At 43.0% G+C, this 17,869-nt stretch overlaps 1 protein-coding gene across 1 annotated transcript in view; it reads right to left on the minus strand.

The window, feature by feature from the left end:
* LOC136876519 (aquaporin AQPAe.a) overlaps positions 1-17,869 on the minus strand; it is a 539,002-nt gene that overhangs the window by 454,253 nt on the left and 66,880 nt on the right. The window lies entirely within an intron of this gene.

Genomic DNA, 17,869 nt, shown 5'->3' on the forward strand with positions numbered 1-17,869 from the left:
AGGATTCTTAAGACACCGACATGAGACACTACAACAGATATATTCTTTGGCATTTCTTCGTGTCATAATACTGAATTACGTATAAAAAAGGCTTTTCTCTTTTTTTCTTTTGCAATCTGCTTTTCGTCGCACCGGCACATACAGGTCTTACTGCGACGATGGGACAGAGAAAAGCTAGAAATGGAAAGGTAATAATAATAATATTAATAATAATAATAAAATGTAAATTCGTGTCCTCATACCGAGATGGTGCAGGTTTTTTCAGGCACACCCCGAATGGAGGCGAGCTGCATGTACTCAGATAGGTCTTATGCCGACGATGGGATAGGAAAGGCCTAGGATTGGGAAGGAAGCGGCCATGGCCTTAATTAAGGTACAGTCCCTGCATTTGCATGGTGTGAAAATGGGAAACCACGGAAAACCATCTTCAGGCTGCTGAGACTGGGCTCGAACCCACTATCTCCCGGTTGCAAGCTCACAGCTGCTTGCCCCTAACCGCACGGCCAACTCACCCGGTAGAAATAATAATAATAATAATAATAATAATAATAATAATAATAATAATAATAATTCTTTCATAATCTGCTTACTCTCCAGGGTCGGTTTTTCCCTCGGACTCAGCGAGGGATCCCACCTCTACCACCTCAAGGGCAGTGTCCAGGAACTTCAGACTTAGGGTCGAGGAATACAACTGCGAAGAATGACCAGTACCTCGCCCAGGTGGCCTCACCTGCTATGTTGAACAGGGGCCTTGTGAGGGAATGGGAAGATTGGAAGGGATAGACAAGGAAGAGGGAAGGAAGCAGCCGTGGCCTTCAGTTAGGTACCATCCCGGCATTTGCCTGGAAGAGAAGTGGGAAACTACGGAAAAACCACTTCCAGGATGGATGAGGTGGGAATCGAACCCACCTCTACTCAGTTGACATCCCGAGCCTTCGTACCACTTTTCAAATTTCGTGGCAGAGCCTGGTATCGAACCCGGGCCTCCGGGGGTGGCAGCTAATCACGTTAACCATTACACCACAAAGGCGGTCAATGATAAGAAGAAGAAGAAGAAGAAGAAAATATTATTGGCTTTACGTCCCACTAACTACTTTTACGGATTTCTGAGACGACGAGGTACCGGAATTTAGTCCCGCAGAAGTTCTTTTACGTGCCAGTAAATCTATCAGCATGAGGCCGACGTATTGGAGCACCCTCAAATACCACCGGACAGAGCCAGGGTAGAACCTGCCAAGTAGAGTCAGAAGGCCAGCGCCTCAATCGTCTGATCCGCTCAGCCCACCATATATTTTATTAGGTACAGTTTTTTTGATACAGCCAACATTAATGGAGACATTTGACATTTTCAGTTTGGTCCCCTTGATATTAAGCAAAGCAAGGAAAAGCAAAGTCACCTCCGTACAGGCCATGAAGGCCCTTGGAGGAGTGGAAGGTAAAGACTTCCACCATTGTAAACCTCGGCACGTGATGGGGTAGAGTGGTGAGCTCTACGCCCGGCCGCCTTTGCCCCCCAGGAATTAACCTGGTATTCATTTTTTGTGTAGGCTGAGTGAACCTCAGGGCATATGCACCTCCGGAAGTGGAAATCTCGTTTCTTAAATTTTACGACTTCGAACCCACGTCCTTCCAGCCGAACCGAGCACGCCTTTACCACCTCGGCCAGGCTGCCCCTCCCCTTGATATTACTATGTATTAAAAACGTTTACTAGAAACAGATTTTTCCAGTCCGTCCTGCCGTTTGCTTCATTTTTGTGTTATTCTCTCCGGAATCTCCTACTGGTGAATCATCAGGCAATGAGAGGTCTCTAAGCTCAATCATCTTTTAGTAATCCTGAGATCAAATAACTAAATGAGTAATAGCAGGCGAAGGCTTACCCTAGACCGCAATACATTCTGTACTTCGCGGGGTGCATACAGTTAAGGAGCAATATATTTACGTAAAGATATCGGTGAAGCTAAGAGCCTCCGTGACTCAAGCGGCAGCGCGCTGACCTGTCACCACTGGGTTCCGTGGTTCAAATCCCGGTCACTCCATGTGAGATTTGTGCTAGACAAAGCGGAGGTGAGACTGTTTTCTTCTCCAGATACTCCGGATTTCCCTGTCATCTTTCATTCCAGCAACACTCTCCACTATCACTGCACTTCATCTGTCAGTCATTAATCATTGCCCCAGAGGAGTGATACAGGCTTCGGCAGTCAGCACAATTTCTATCCTCGCCGCTAGATGGGGCTTTATTCATTCCATTCCTGACCCGGTCGAATGGCTAGAAACAGGCTGTGGATTTTCATTTTCATCGGCGAAGCTAAACGATTAGAAATGACAGCGACTATAGGCAAACCTGCTATTTTAACAAAACTTCGTACACATATGACTATACTACCTGGAGAAAAGTACTGTGTGGGTAAGACACCCCTAGCACCCCAACGGTTGGGGGGTTGGGAGGGAGTGACACGTAAACATTACAGAAAATGACCCATATTAGTGTCGATTGCATACTTTTTAGGGTCCCTGAGATGACGAATAAAGCTCCGGATGCCTTTTAAGTATTAATCAGCATTGTGGGGGTGAAAAGGGGTGAAACAAACTCCAAAAGGACCTAAATTATGGATATATGTGTGTTCCAGCAAAGCTCTCAACCAAACTTCCCACATATGTGGCTCACTATCTGGTGGGGGTAAGACACCCTTATCATCCCTACGGTTGGGGGTTGGGAGGGATTGGTATGCAAAAATCATCGAAAAAAACCAATATTAGTATCGAATCCATTCTTTCCGTGGTCGCTGTGAAGAATTATGACACTCTGGATGTCGTTTAAGTTCACGTTCAGCCGCCTCCATCGGCATGTTGGGCGGGAGTTGCAAAGGAGTGAAAAAGAAAATGTCCAGAATGATCGAGATTAGTGTTGACTCCACAGAGTTCGGGTTCGCTAGGCTGATTGGTGACTGTCTCAATGGCAGTTGAAATCCTGTACAGCATATCTATAGGGCGACGAGTAAATGCTGTACATTATAGTTTTCCCGTATTAGAAAGGCCACATATACTATCTCGAGAGAGTACAGATAAGGTCCATGAAGTGGATTAGTTTTGGATTCGTAGGAATGTCACTCTCTTCAAACAGGCATGAAAAATTTGTAAAAATTCTCGGAATACGATGGCAAGGCGCCGAAAATGTCCGGCTATATTGGGGTTGATTCCACTTCATGCTCTAAGCAGGCGAACAAGGCAGAAATGCACATTCCTTCTGCCCAAATGTAGGACGGTTGCATATGAACATTCTTGGTTCATGCAAGCCCTTAGGACCATAAATCAGCTGGAAGGTCACTCGACATTTTTAACCACCCTTCCACTGCAATCCGGAAAGCTTTTCTCAAGGGTGGAGCGTGATAATGTTGTAAATTATGTGAATTATTATGTGCACAGGCAGTGAAATCAGTAGTGAACACATTAGTTTCTTACAAACAGCTATTCTAGTGTATAAGTTTCATTTTAATACCAGTCACAGATAAGATACAGATCATTCACATATAAAATTTGCTTGCATATAGTATCACGCGTTGAAGGTGTGTGAGCCTAGCAATGGGTTCGTTTTTCTTAGGTTTGGACGGTGAGATGGCGCCAAAGCGGGATAAAGTGGCACGCTCTTACACAGCAGAAACGCTTAAAGAAGCGTTGCAGTTGGTGAAGGAAGAAGGATGGACAGTATACAAGGCCAGTAAAAGTTTTGGTATCCCGTGGAGTACACTTAAGGATTATGGCCAAAAATATTTGACGATCCAGGAAGCTCAAATCTTTCAAAAATTGGAAAGGCATTTGTTATGCCACCTGAACTTGATGTGAAGATAGTGAACTACATAACAACGATGCAGTCGTTAGGCTTCGGGCTTACAGTTAACCAAGTCAAACGCGTTGGGTATAGGGTTCCTGGAGGAAAGAGTTGGCTAGATTTTTGGTTGATCATGCTGGAGGGGAGCCAGTTCGCTATGATTTCAACAGACTTCTGGCTACAGCTTACCAAGACGCCTTTCAGGCCACCACTATCTGCAACAGCTTCGCAAAGACTGGGATATTCCCCTGCAACAAAGATGCTGTTTCCGATGATGCACTGGCTCCTTCCTTTGTAACGCAGGGACAGAGGCAGGAATTATCTGAAAAGTTGACGGCTACTCTAGAAAACATTTGGAGACTCCGAGCGTGCCAAACAGAGCGTAAAGAAAGAAGTGACACTTATGCGAAACCAAAACAAGCCAACAACGTCAGGAGTTGGCAAATCCATAAAGACAATAAATCAGTCTACGCCTAAAACCAGACCACAGAAAAATGATTATGATGGTTGTGGTGCGGGTGGTGGCTCCTATGTGGATGACGTCAAGAAGAAGAACGGAGCCGAGTGGATCGAGTGCCAGTTCTGTAATGTCCGGTACCATGTGAAGTGCCAGAAAGTGTTATATAATGTCTATTTTATGTGTGATGGGTGTCCGAAATCAGTTAGTGACTAGGAACAGCCATGCAGACTGAAAACAAGGGCAGAATTTTCGTTGTGCATATTTTTTATGGAATATATTTGACTTTTTTTATTTATATTTTGTATGATAGAAAGTTTCAATATGGCCAGTAAAAGATAACTGAAACTTATTCATATTAATTGAACACTTCCATTAAATTAAAAACTAGTTTCCATGATTAAAAAGTGTTCCTAATGGTAAGCAGCATACTATCGCGGAGTAACTTGAACACTATCGCGGAGTAACTTGAAAATTATCGCGGAGTAACTTGAACACTATCACGGAGTAACTTGAACACTATCACGGAGAAACTTCAATATCACGGAGTTACCTACTTCTACTACTAATATTTGTAAGTTACTTCCTAGAAATAACATGTCGATATTTGTAATATATATGTAAGAAATGCTTCGTAAGACATTCCTCTTTCACATGAAACAAATGAAAACGACCGTAGTCTAACGTTTCTGAATCCCTAATAAAGAAAGCTTAGTATCACGGAGTTACTTAACTTTATACTACCTATTCCCTAGAATAAGAATACATTTCATCTCTTCATGAATATTTTAAGTTAACTATTTATATTAAATTTTATTCCAGCTAGTAATGTTCCTATTCTGTTAATTCTCTAGAATATTGATCCGTTTCAGCTCTTCATGTATATTTTTACTCCCTAGCTGCCGGTTCCTTTATTGTATATCTATTATTGTATTCATTTCCTTGAATAATGATCAATTTAAGCTCTTGGTGTCTATTTGACATTAACTTTCTAGGCTAGTATTATATTCCAGCTAGGTATGCACTTATTCTTGTGCTGTTTTCCTGGATTAATGATGCTTTTTATCTCGTGTCTATTTTTTTTTACCGTAACTCCCACGACTAAGGTATCTTTCTAGTTCATTAATTTATTTATTCTTGTCACCTGGTAGGCAAAGCCCCACATGGCTGTAGTGCCATGGGGCATTATGTTAATTTCTTATAACAATATTCCAATTTATCTCTTAATATATGTTTTATCTTAAATCTCTATAATAATGATTAATTTAGGCTATTCATGTATAGTCTATTGCATGGTAACTCACAATATTCAGGTTTTCTCTAGCTCACAATATACCTATTATTATGGCTTTTCTGTAGAGTATTGATCCTTTTCAGATCTTAATGTATGGTATGTGTTCTCTAGATCAGTGTTCCTTTTAGATCCTAATGTATTCTTTCAGCATTAAGTTCCTACACTTACGTTCTCTTCTAGCTTTTAATCTCTTTGTAACTTAGACTGTTATTTCCTTTTCACTTCATTGCATTTGTACTGATAATAAAATTAATGTAAACTACGGTAAAATGTAAGCATGAAGGATAAAGAAACGACGAGCCCCACTTACACATTTGTACCTCTGTCTTCGCAAATAAACTGTCTACTATAAATTATTAATGAAGTCACTTCTTAAAATAAATGTATTGTGAAGTTCTACCTATTCAATAATCATAATGGTTATACTAATAATTATCTTAGACATCTAGCACATGTTTCGGCCTTTCAGTGGCCATCTTCAACTAATATCGGAATTATTTGATCACTTAAAAAGCGATACGTTACGGATAAAAATTACACCTTGAAAATACACATCGTCGCTTCACCGGTAAAACGTTGCAATCCACAAAACTCTTCCTATCGATTATTCTCCTTAAGACTGGTCACGCCTCCCAGCCACATATGGATATGCAGCCCATCAGAACAAATTTTGTTGTGTTCATTTTCCTATGCCCATGTGTGAAGGAAAATTAACCTTACTGTACCGTACTATACGAACGTATGCTTGCGTTACGTATTTACGCACTCCTATTGCATAGTGCATATTAGGTTCATTTTCGATTACTCGTCGGCATAGGAAAACGAACACAATGGACATTGTTCTGATGGGCTGCATATCCATATGTGGCTGGGAGGCGTGAAGGAGAATAATGGATAGGAAGAGCTTTGTGGATTGCAACGTTTTACCGGTGAAGTGACGACATTAAAATATCACACAAGTACACAATAAATGTGCCACTTTTATGACGTTGCGTGAAATATTTATTGGCTTAAAATGTCCTCTCTCTTTTTTTTTTTTTTTTTGCTATTTGCTTTACGTCACACTGACACAGATAGGTCTTATGGGGACGATGGGATAGGAAAGGCCTAGGAATGGGAAGGAAACGGCCGTGGCCTTAATTAAGGTTCAGCCCCAGCACTTGCCTGGTGTGAAAATGGGAAACCACGGAAAACCATCTTCAGGGCTGCCGATAGTGGGATTCGAATCCCCTATCTCCCGATTACTGGATACTGGCCGCACTTAAGCGACTGCAGCTATCGAGCTCGGTTTAAAATGTTCTAATACAGTCTTTAGTGAAATGTTGTTCATGTTCTAAACTGTTTAGATGCGGCATATGCTATGGTAGATGCCGGTCAAAAGGTGCTGGAAGCAGTTCAATTGCTTGAAATGCTGTCACTCATGTGTATAACAATATATTATATAATTTTGATTATATATCGACGGTTCGCGAACAATACCTCGTAACCCGCAATGTTTTTCCGGTCTACTGCATTATCATCCTTACGACTGATCACGCTTTCCAGCCACACATGGATATGCAGACCATTAGAACAACATTAGTTGTGTTCATTTTCCTGTGCTAATATGTACTAATATTATATTCTAGCAGTACAATGAGGTTCATTTTCCTTTATATATTGGCATAGGAAAATGGACGCAACGATCATTGTTCTGATGGACTGCACATCCATATGTGCCTGGGAGGCGTGACCTGTCTTAAGAAAAATAATGTACAGGAAGAGCATTGTCGCATACGAGGCATTGCTCGCGCACCATCGATATGGTACTTTGAATGTTTGTGTTCTACTAGTTGAAGTGGACGACTTAATCTGACAACCTCAACATTTTGGCAACTTATTTGCGAAGATGTTTACGTTTTCATTGACAATGAGAGAACTCCGATCCATTAGCTAACGACATGAACGCAGGAAGAGCAGCTGACTCCTAATAGTCATCATCATCATCTGTTTACCCTCCAGGTTCGGTTTTTCCCTCGGACATAGCGAGGGATCCCACCTCTACCGCCTCAAGGGCAGTGTCCTGGAGCTTCAGACTCTTGGTCGGGGATACAACTGGGAAGTATGACCAGTACCTCGCCCAGGCGGCCTCACCTGCTAGGCTGAACAGGGGCCCTTGTGGAGGGATGGGAAGATTGGAAGGGATAGGCAAGGAAGAGGAAAGGAAGCGGCCGTGGCCTTAAGTTAGGTACCATCCCGGCATTCGCCTGGAGGAGAAGTGGGAAACCACGGAAAACCACTTCCAGGATGGCTGAGGTGGGAATCGAACCCACCTCTACTCGGTTGACCTCCCGAGGCTGAGTGGACCCCGTTCCAGCCCTCGTACCACTTTTCAAATTTCGTGGCAGAGCCGGGAATCGAACCCGGGCCTCCGGGGGTGGCAGCTAATCGCGCTAACCACTACACCACAGAGGGGGACGACTCCTAATAGTTTGTGCCGTAAATACCAGATGGGCGTCTCCGAAGACCTTAAAAAGTAGTTAGTGGGACGTAAAGCAAATAACATTATTAAATACTAGATGGTGATATGCGGAGTCAAGGCGCAAGCAAATCCACACCAATGTACTTGGCTGAGTATATTATCATGTTTACGCAACACAGTCGTACAGTTCGTTAGTCGTTCGCTATTCATGCACATTCCTAAGCAAGTTTTTATATTGGCCTACAGTATTTCTATCAGTACTGGTATAGTCAAAGGAGTATTTAGTTGTCATATGTCAAAATAAATCATTTTGTTTCCTACGCATAACCTAATGAAATGAGTATAATTAAAAGTATTTGATTAGCACAAGGCCTTTCTATACAAAATAACTTATTTCCTCACCATAATCTAATGCACTGATTAGAACGAGACATTAGGCAAAATAAAACTGTTAAAAGTGTAAATCTGTTTAGGCACACCCCAACTTCACTACTTGTAACTAAGAGCCGTGCAATCAGCTGCTAGGCTGTACCTTCTGCTCCTTTACCTTCCTGATCTGGAGCACTGCTCACTGAGTCGAATTGTATCCGCCCTTGTCCTAAACATTCATCAACAATACCATTACACAGATGGACTATTCTTGTTAATTGAAAATAAACTCTGTCTCTTCTGCTGCTACTCTTCTCCTCAAGATGGCATTGCTGTTGCACTTACAAAAACTAACCTGTCAACGACGGATACACAACAGGTATGAGCTGTCATTTGATTTTGAAGAAACATTACTGGGTGTTCCCAAACATATGAGAAGTACACGCCGAAACGACACAAGTCCCTGTCAACATATGCCCTACGGTTGATCGTTTGCGAGCTACGCTTGTTTTAGATATTAGCAAGGATGGAGGGGAAGAGGCCCGCCTCCCCATCCAGGGGAGGAATGAACACATTTTAGTAGTGAAATGCAGTGAAATGCAGTGAAATGAAACGGCGTATGACCTTTAGCGCCGGGAGTGTCCGAGGACATCGCCAGATGCAGGTCTTTTGATTTTTCTATTTACTACTTTAGTTTCCCTAAACTCAGATGTTCTTAGATTAAATTTCAAAATCAAAAGGGCAAATTTATGCATATATTGGTGTGAGTGAATCGGGAAAGTGATTAGCTGAGTGGCTTAGCTGCTAGCTTCCCACCCTGTAGGCTGCGGGTCGAATCCAGGTCGATCGAGGGTCGAACTTTACATTTCAAGTATAACGTGGTGTCAGGGAAAAGCACTCAGCCTTAAATTCCCGGCCAAAACGAAAGTGGTCCGAGCGAGTTGGCTGTGCACTTAGAGGCACGCAGCTACGAGCTTGCATTCGGGAGATAGTGGGTTCAAACCCCACTTTCGACAACCCTTAACATCGTTTCCCGTTTTTTTTTTTTTTTTTTTTTTTTACATCAGACAAATCGTGGGACTTTTCCTTAATTAAGACCACAGCTGCTTCCTTCCCAGCCCTTTCTCTTTCAATCGTCGTCATCGTCGATGCCTCGTAAAGCAAGCTATAAGAACAAAAATGAATCTGGATAGCTCCATTGACCCCAGAAATAATTCGAATACAGTGAAGGATTTTTTTCCGATCCCAATAAATTGGGATAAGGCAAGGAAGAAAAAGGTTGATGTGAAAAACTCTTGAGGGGAAGGTAAATATACTTGAGGAGAATGACGTAGCTAGTTACACATAGGCCTACTTGTGGTTTTGCGGTCTGGAGTGACGCGCGAGTATTGAACTCCCGGAATATGCCTAGCTCAGCAGTTCACGGCCTGCTGACTATGATGACAAATTGAAATAATTAGGTTTCCTGTAACCAATGTCGTTGGCGAAACTAATAAAAGTAAGATTTTTTTTTTACAATTTGCTGTACGTCGCACCGACACCGCTCCCAAGTTGAGAACCATTGATTCCCATTTGAATTCCCTCTTAGACAGGCAGGGGATACCGTGGGTATTATTCTAGCCCCTCACCCACCCACCCACCACGCTCCTATTGTCAGGAATTCAGTTAAAATAGAGTAGTATGCAAATTGCGCCTTAGCAGTATTTAAACGGATTTATGTTCTAATTCTAGGGCTGATGGTGGTAACCCTCAGTCGTCTTAGCCAAGTAGTAGAAATGATAATGCCGAGTAATAAGGCTACAAGAATCCTCACGCTGACCACCTGTCAACCCCAATTTCTGGATGGGCAGTAGCCTCTTTCGCAGGCGCGAGGCCCTTAAAGGACCCACAAAGTCACAAATTATGTTCGAATTAAGTGAATAACGCAGTAATAACTTTGTACTGCTTTTCCCTCTGTGGATGGGTGCGGTAGAGTACATGCTATCCCCTACTCATTGCAGTAGGCTACTAAAAGGGAAGACCCAGAGGCTCCAAACTTAGGAACGTGGGAGGAAGCCACGTGGCCCTAACCGAGTCTAGTGTTCCTTCCACTAACTTGTGCCTGACGCCTCACCTTCACCTTTCATGTACGACCATCCTTGATCAACCCTTATTCTCTTCTGAGGTGGTAGTGGTGGTGGTGATTATTGTTTTAAGAGGAAGTACAGCTGGAACCATTCCCTATTAAGACTGATGTGAGGAAAATAATAGCCTCTGTGGCTCAGGTGGCAGCGCGCCGACCTCTCACCGCTGATTTCCGTGGTTCAAATCTCGGTCATTCCATGTGAAATTTGTGCTGAACAAAGCGGTGGCGGAACAGGTTTTCTTCCGGGTACGGCAGTTTCCCTGTTGTCTTTCATTCTTGCAACACTCTCCAGTATCATTTGATTTCATCTGCCGGTCATTAATCGTCACCCCAGAGGAGTGCGACAGGCTTCGGCAACCGGCACAATTCTTATCTTCATTTCATTCTTGATCTAGTCGAGTGACTGGAAACAGGCTATGGATTTTCATTTTTAAAGAGAAAAAATGGAAGGGATCCGACAATTTGAAAAATGAAAGTATCAGCCAATGAAAGACAAGGGCCACGAAGGGCATAAAAATGAAAGACTCCCTAGGCCTCGATACCTAAGACCGTCGGGGTCAGATAAATAACAGGATTTGACGAAGGGTGGTGGGATAGGATAGATGGGAGTGAAGCGCCTAGCACAAGTAAGTGGAAGTAATGCTAGGACTCAGCTGAGGGCCCCGTGTTTACTAACCCACACTCCTAAATTAAGAGACCTTGGGACCCCTTTTAGTCAACTTCTAAGACTGACAGGGGATGCCGTGTGTGTATTCTACTGCCCCCATCTACAGCAGGGCTGTTCTCTTCTGATACCGTAAGTATTAAGTTTGGGAGGCCCATGGAGTCATATATTCAGGCCCTTCGTGTCGCTTCCCCTTCCCTTTGCTGATACATTTCACTGTTCCCTCTGATTATTGACGGACACCCACCTCTATTTCCCTTACTACCACACCCTTTAATGCCAACTGCATCTGAACATGATCCAACAGATTTATTTATTTATTTATTTATTTATTTATTTATTTATTTATTTATTTATTTATTTATTACCGGGCAGGTTGGCCGTGCGGTTACGAGCGCGCAGCTGTGAGCTCGCATCCGGGAGATAATGGGTTCGAACCCCACTGCCGGCAGCCATGAAGATGGTTTTTCGTGGTTTCCCATTTTCACACCGGGCAAATGCTGGGGCTGTGCCCTAATTAAGGCCACGGCCGCTTCCTTCCGATTCCTAGACCTTTCCTGTCCCATCATCGCCATAAGACCTATCTGTGTCGGTGCGACGTAAAGCAAATAGCAAAGAAAGAAATATTTATTTATTTATTTATTTATTTATTTATTTATTTATTTATTTATTTATTTATTTATTTTAAAATTTGCTTTACGTCGCACCGACACAGATAGGTCTTATGGCGACGATGGGATAGGAAATGGCTAGGTATACGAAGGAACTGATAATAATGTCATTTGCTTTACGGCCCACTAACTACTTTTACGGTTTTCGGAGACGCCCAGGTGCCGGAATTTAGTCCCGCAGGAGTTCTTTTACGTGTCAGTAAATCTACCGACACGAGGTTGTCGTATTTGAGCACCTTCAAGTACCACCGGACTGAGCCAGGATCGAACCTGCCAAGTGGCCGTGGTCTTAATTAAGGTACAGCCCCAGCATTTGCCTAGTGTGAATATGGGGATTCATGGAAAACCATCTTCAGGGCGCCGACAGTGGAGTTCGAACTCATTACCTCCCGAATGCAAGCTGATAGCTACGCACCCAAACCGCGCAGCTACTTGCTCCGTCAACAACCTCTGATGCAGATCAGGTACTGTCCAACTCCGCCATGCAGTCAAACAAAATACTGTCACTGTGTTGCATATTCTACTATGTCGTCTGTATGAGAAAACATTAACTCTCTCCAGATGATTGCCCACCCCCTCATTACTTCTTACAAAATGAAGTCTTCTTTTCCCACACAATAGATCATTACTATGATCTCTTGTCTGTACGACGTCAGGCAGTGTCGTATACCTTACCCACAAACAATTTGCTTGTTAGACAAGATGATGATAGCCTTCGCATATCTCCATCACAACCTAGACTTCTCTTAGGTACGGTACGTGAAGAAGTCGCCGAAGGAATGTCACAGCAGTGACATGCTATCGACAATTATGCTCCTTACCATCTGCCGGTATTTAAATATTTTATTAAATGTTTGAAAGTATTTCTTAGCAGACAAATTAGGGGTACCCATCCTACGAAAAATGTAAGCAATATCCTCAATTGTGCCGAAAGTTGAAGGGCTAAAGGACCCGGAAAGGTTTAAACTTTTTTTTAAAAAATCGAAAATCACTTCCGGCCTAAAAGCAGTTCCAGAAGAACAGCCTAAAATCTCTTGTTTCATTTCTCGTCTTCTTTTTTATTCAAATCCTAGCCAAATTAACTTATTTACATAATTCTTTCAGTAACTTGTTCCTTGGTTCAACACCCTAAGGCGTTATATTTTTAATTTTTGAAAAATATCCACGCCGAATGTAGTTATAAGGGCTTAAGTGAAACTCTGCATTGACTCACATTATCGCTCGTAGTGGTAGAAAAAGGCAAACTGCTAATCTAATCGACCGGATAACGATGATTAAGAAAAGGATTGTAATTTTTAGGAATAAATCGGGAATATATTCGCGTACTTTATTATATTTCATTTACCTAAAATTCGTAGCTCATATGCCTAGTTGCTTGACTGAAGAGCTAGAACTGTGGATTATTACAACTCGTCTCTGACAGTATAAGTTCTGACCTTCTTGAATAAACGTTCGAGGCATAAACCAGTTTCGATGGAGGGGTAATGTGAAGCGAATAGAGGTGCACAGGTTACTTCGAAGAATAACGGACTTGGTCACGGAGGGTATGAGAAGTAAAAGAATACCAAGACGACGATGGTTAGACTCAGTTTCCAATGATTTAAAGATAAGAGATATGGAAATAAACGAGATCACAGAACTAGTTATAAATATAGGATTATGGAGGCCTTTACTAAATTCACTGAGACTTGCAGAGTGAACACTCAGATGCATACCAGTCTATAATGGAGATGTATGTGTGTAATATTAAGAAAGGATAATTGTCCCCCACTATCCCCAACTCTCCTGAATCCATGGGTATATGCCACACTGTGAAGTATAGTAATTATCTGAATTCAGAGGACAATCTGTGGGCTAATACGCTGAGGTTTCCCCCACTACTTCATTCTTTATAATATTATATCAGTTATGTACAACTGTCACAGCCTTTCTCTAATGCCTAGCTCGCTCTGTACCGTGTTTACGCCATATAAATCTAAAGGTGTACAGGACGTGGTGGTTGACTAACATCTCCAATAGATGTTGAAGTGCAATGTGATCACCGTGACGATATTCTCAGAACTATTGCTAAGTTTGGTGACCGGATACTTTGTCTCTCTTCTCAGACATCTCCTCGGTTGAACCCACGAGGCTGAGTGAAACCTGCTTCTGTCCTTAATCCAGAATCTAAACAGTTTTACTGGCCGTGAATCGAACCCGAAACCTATGGCTAAGAGGCAGGTACGCTACTCCCTAACTCTTGCTGAAAGAATAGATTAACATTTCTAAACCCAACACATATTACTTACAATGAAAAGCAGCTCGATTTGTTCTGGATGATTTCCGACAAAAGAGTAGCATTACAAAAATGTTGCCAAGTTTGGGCTGGGAAGACATGGGAGAAAGAAGATGAGTTGCTCGACTAAGTGGTATGTTCCGAGCTGTCAGTGGAGAGATGGCGTGGAATGACATTAGTCGACGAATAAGTTTGAGTGGTGTCTTTAGAAGTAGGAAAGATCGCAATGTGAAGATGAAGTTGGAATTCAATAGGAAAAACTGGGGCAAATATTCATTTGTAGAAAGGGGAGTTAGGGATTGAAATAGCTTGCCAAGGGAGATGTTCAATACATTTCCAATTTCTTTGCAAGTATTTTAAAAAAAGGGTAGAAAAACCTCAAATAGGGAATCTGCCATCTGGGTGACTGCTCTAAATGCAGATCAGTAGTGACTGATTGATACAAAGTACAAACGAATCCAATTTTCTCTGATAAGAACTGAACTCGTCCTTGTGTAGTGGCTAGTGTGATTAGCTGCCACCCCCGGAGTCCCGGATTAGATTCTCGGCTCTGCCACGAAATTTAAAAGTGGTACAGGGCTGGAACGGGGTTCACACAGCCTTGGGAGGTCAACTGAGTAGAGAGGCTTCGATTCCCTCCTCAGCCACCCTCGAAGTGGTTTTCCGTTTCTCACTTCTCCTCCAGGCAAATGTCGGGATGGTACCTAATTTAAGGCCATTGCCTTTTCCTTCCCTCTTTCTTCCTTATTGCTTCCATTCTCCCCAACCCCTTTCACAAAGTCGCTGTTCAGCATAGCATGTGAGGCTGCCTGGGCGGAGTACTGCTCCTCCTTTCCCGTGGAATCCTCAACGAAATGCCTCACGCTCCAGAACACTGCCCTTGACGCGGTAGAGGTGGGATCCCTCGTTGAGTCCAGAGGAAAACCAACCCTGAACGGCAAACGGACTAAATACATAAAATGACTGAAGTACAATAGGAATACTGTAAAGACCTCTTGCATAAATTGTGTGGCCCTGGCTGGGGAATGTCAGTGGATACGCTGCGAGTGTCAGCACTCGGTTTAGTTTATTCAGCAGCAGAACAATGTGCACCAGTGTGGATTAATAGCCCCCACACACGACAAGCAGACACGCAGCTGAATAAGACCATGTACCTCATTAGCAGGGCAATATGATCTACTCCCACAGACTGTCAGCCTATTCTCAGCCATATACCATCCCCCGATGCAAGGCGTGAGGGCGCCCTTCTCCGATTATGCAAAACCATCATCTTCCGATGACATACCGTTTGTGGAAGGATTTCTTTTTAAAAATTGGCATTGCGTCACACCGACACATATAGGTCTTACGGCGACGGTGGTAGAGAAAAGGGATAGGAACGGGAAAGGAAGTAGCCGTGGCACTAATTAAGGTACAACTCCTACATTTGCCTGGTATGAAGTTGGGGAAACACGGAAAAACATATTCACGGCTACCGACAGTGGGGTTCGAACCCACTATTTCCCGAATACAAGCTCACAGCTTCTCGCCCCTAACCGCACGGCTAACTCGCTCGGTGGAGGGAAATATTGAGATGAAGCTATTTCCACCACAAAAGCTCTCTTAGAAGACGAATTCAACATTCTCAGCTCATGGAATGAAGAATGGCTTCAACGTTTTCCTTCACAGTATCAATGCGCTACATCCTGGAGAAACCGCCTGTTTTAATCAGCCGCTAGCGATATGGACGACCCTCAACCGAATCCGGCCATTGAAAATGCGCTGACGCTCTGCGTAAATTAGGAAGAATACCCCTCATCAGTATGTGACTGAGGTGTTAAGAGTGGTGGTGGTGATTATTATTTATAGAGGAAGTAGAACTAGGTAACCATCTTCTATTAAGCATTAATCCGAGATAAAAACTTTGAAGGAGCCCGACACCTCGAAAAAATAAAGGTGTATGCCAAAGAATGACAAGGGCCAAGAATAGCGTGAAAATGAAAGACGGCCTCGTAAACCTGATACCGTCGGGGTCGAAAAAACATAAGATGACCAAGGGAGGGCGGATAGGAAAAAGGAAGGAGCCATACACAAGTATGTGGAAACAATGCCAGGGCTCAGCTAAGGGCCCACTGGCCGCCAACCCACGCTCCCATGTTAAGAGCCCCTGGGACCCTTTTACGGCAGACAGGTATACCGTGGGTGTAATTCTACCATGAAGGGAACAGTTCAACACAGTGAGTGAATGCAAAACCCAGGCACACCGTGCAGAAATTAAATAATTTTCTGACTGCGACAGCCAACACGGTAGATTACTTAAGTAGATGTCCATATACAGTTTTGTATTTTTAATGTACGTTCTTGTATTTGTACAGAGCTGCTTGGTTCACCTGAAAGGGTTCTATTCCCTGTTAGGAAGTCGAAAAATGTATTAAACGACATATTCACTTCTGGAGCGGCACATGAGGTTCGCTCAGCCTACACAAAAAATGAGTACCTGGTTAATTCGTGGAAGCAAAGGTGGCCGGGCAAAGATAATAATAATGTTATTGGTTTTACGACCGGCTAACTATATTTACGGTTTTCGGAGACGCAGATGTACAGGAATTGTGTCCCATAGGAGTTCTTGAACTTGTCAGTAAATCTATTGACACGAGAATGAGCACCCTCAAATATCACCGGAATGAGGCGAGATCAAACCCGCCAAGTTGAGCTCAGAACACCAGCGTTTTACCACCTGAGCTACCCAGCCCGGCACCCTATCCCGAGGTTAAGAATAGTGGAAGCCTTTACGTTCCGCTTCTTCAAGGGCCTCTATGGTCTGCACGGAGATGGATTGCTTCCTTTTTGTTTGTGTTTGTAGACGAAACTGGAGACCCCAGTGATTCTGTGACTGGTGTTATCTTTAGTATGGTATAAAACGATCATACGCTTAATAAATAAATAAATAAATAAATAAATAAATAAATAAATAAATAAATAAATAAATAAATAAATAAATAAATAAATAAATAAATAAATAAATAAATAAATAAATAATCCATACACCGCTTTTCTCACATCTATGGGTCGCGAAATGTGTAGCACGTGTGGATTTAGCCCCGGTTTACGGCAGGATGCTCTTCCTGACGCCAACTCTTTGTGGAGGGCTGTAATCACCATTGAGTGTTTTTGAGGTGGTTGGTAGTGTAGTGTGTTGTCTGAATATGAAGAGGAGTGTTGGACAACCGCAAATACCCAGTCCCAGGGCCAAAGGAATAATGAAACTGGATTAAAATCTCCGTTGAGGTCTCAACGCTGACCATTCAGCCAAGGAGTCGGAAAACATATTATTATTATTATTATTATTATTATTATTATTATTATTATTATTATTATTATTATTATTATGTCCGTCTCTGTGGTGTAGTGGTTAGTGTGATTAGATGGCACCCCCGGAGGCCTGGGTTCGATTCCCGGCTCTGCCACTAAATTTGAATAGTGGTACGAGGACTGGATGGGGTCCACTCAGCCTCGGGAGGTCAACTGAGTGGAGGGGTGTTCGATTCCCACCTCAGCCATTCTCGAAGTTGTTTTCCGTGGTTTGCCACTTCTCTTCCAAGCAAATGCCGGGATGGTACCTAACTTAAGGCCACGGGTGTTTCCTTCCCTCATCCTTGCCTACCCCTTCCAATCTTCCCATCCCACGACAACGCCCCTGTTCAGCATAGCAAGCGAGGCCGCCTGGGCGAGGTACTAATCCTCCTC

Source organism: Anabrus simplex, chromosome 6 (genome assembly GCF_040414725.1).
Source record: "Anabrus simplex isolate iqAnaSimp1 chromosome 6, ASM4041472v1, whole genome shotgun sequence".
NCBI classification, from domain to species: Eukaryota; Metazoa; Arthropoda; class Insecta; order Orthoptera; family Tettigoniidae; genus Anabrus; species Anabrus simplex.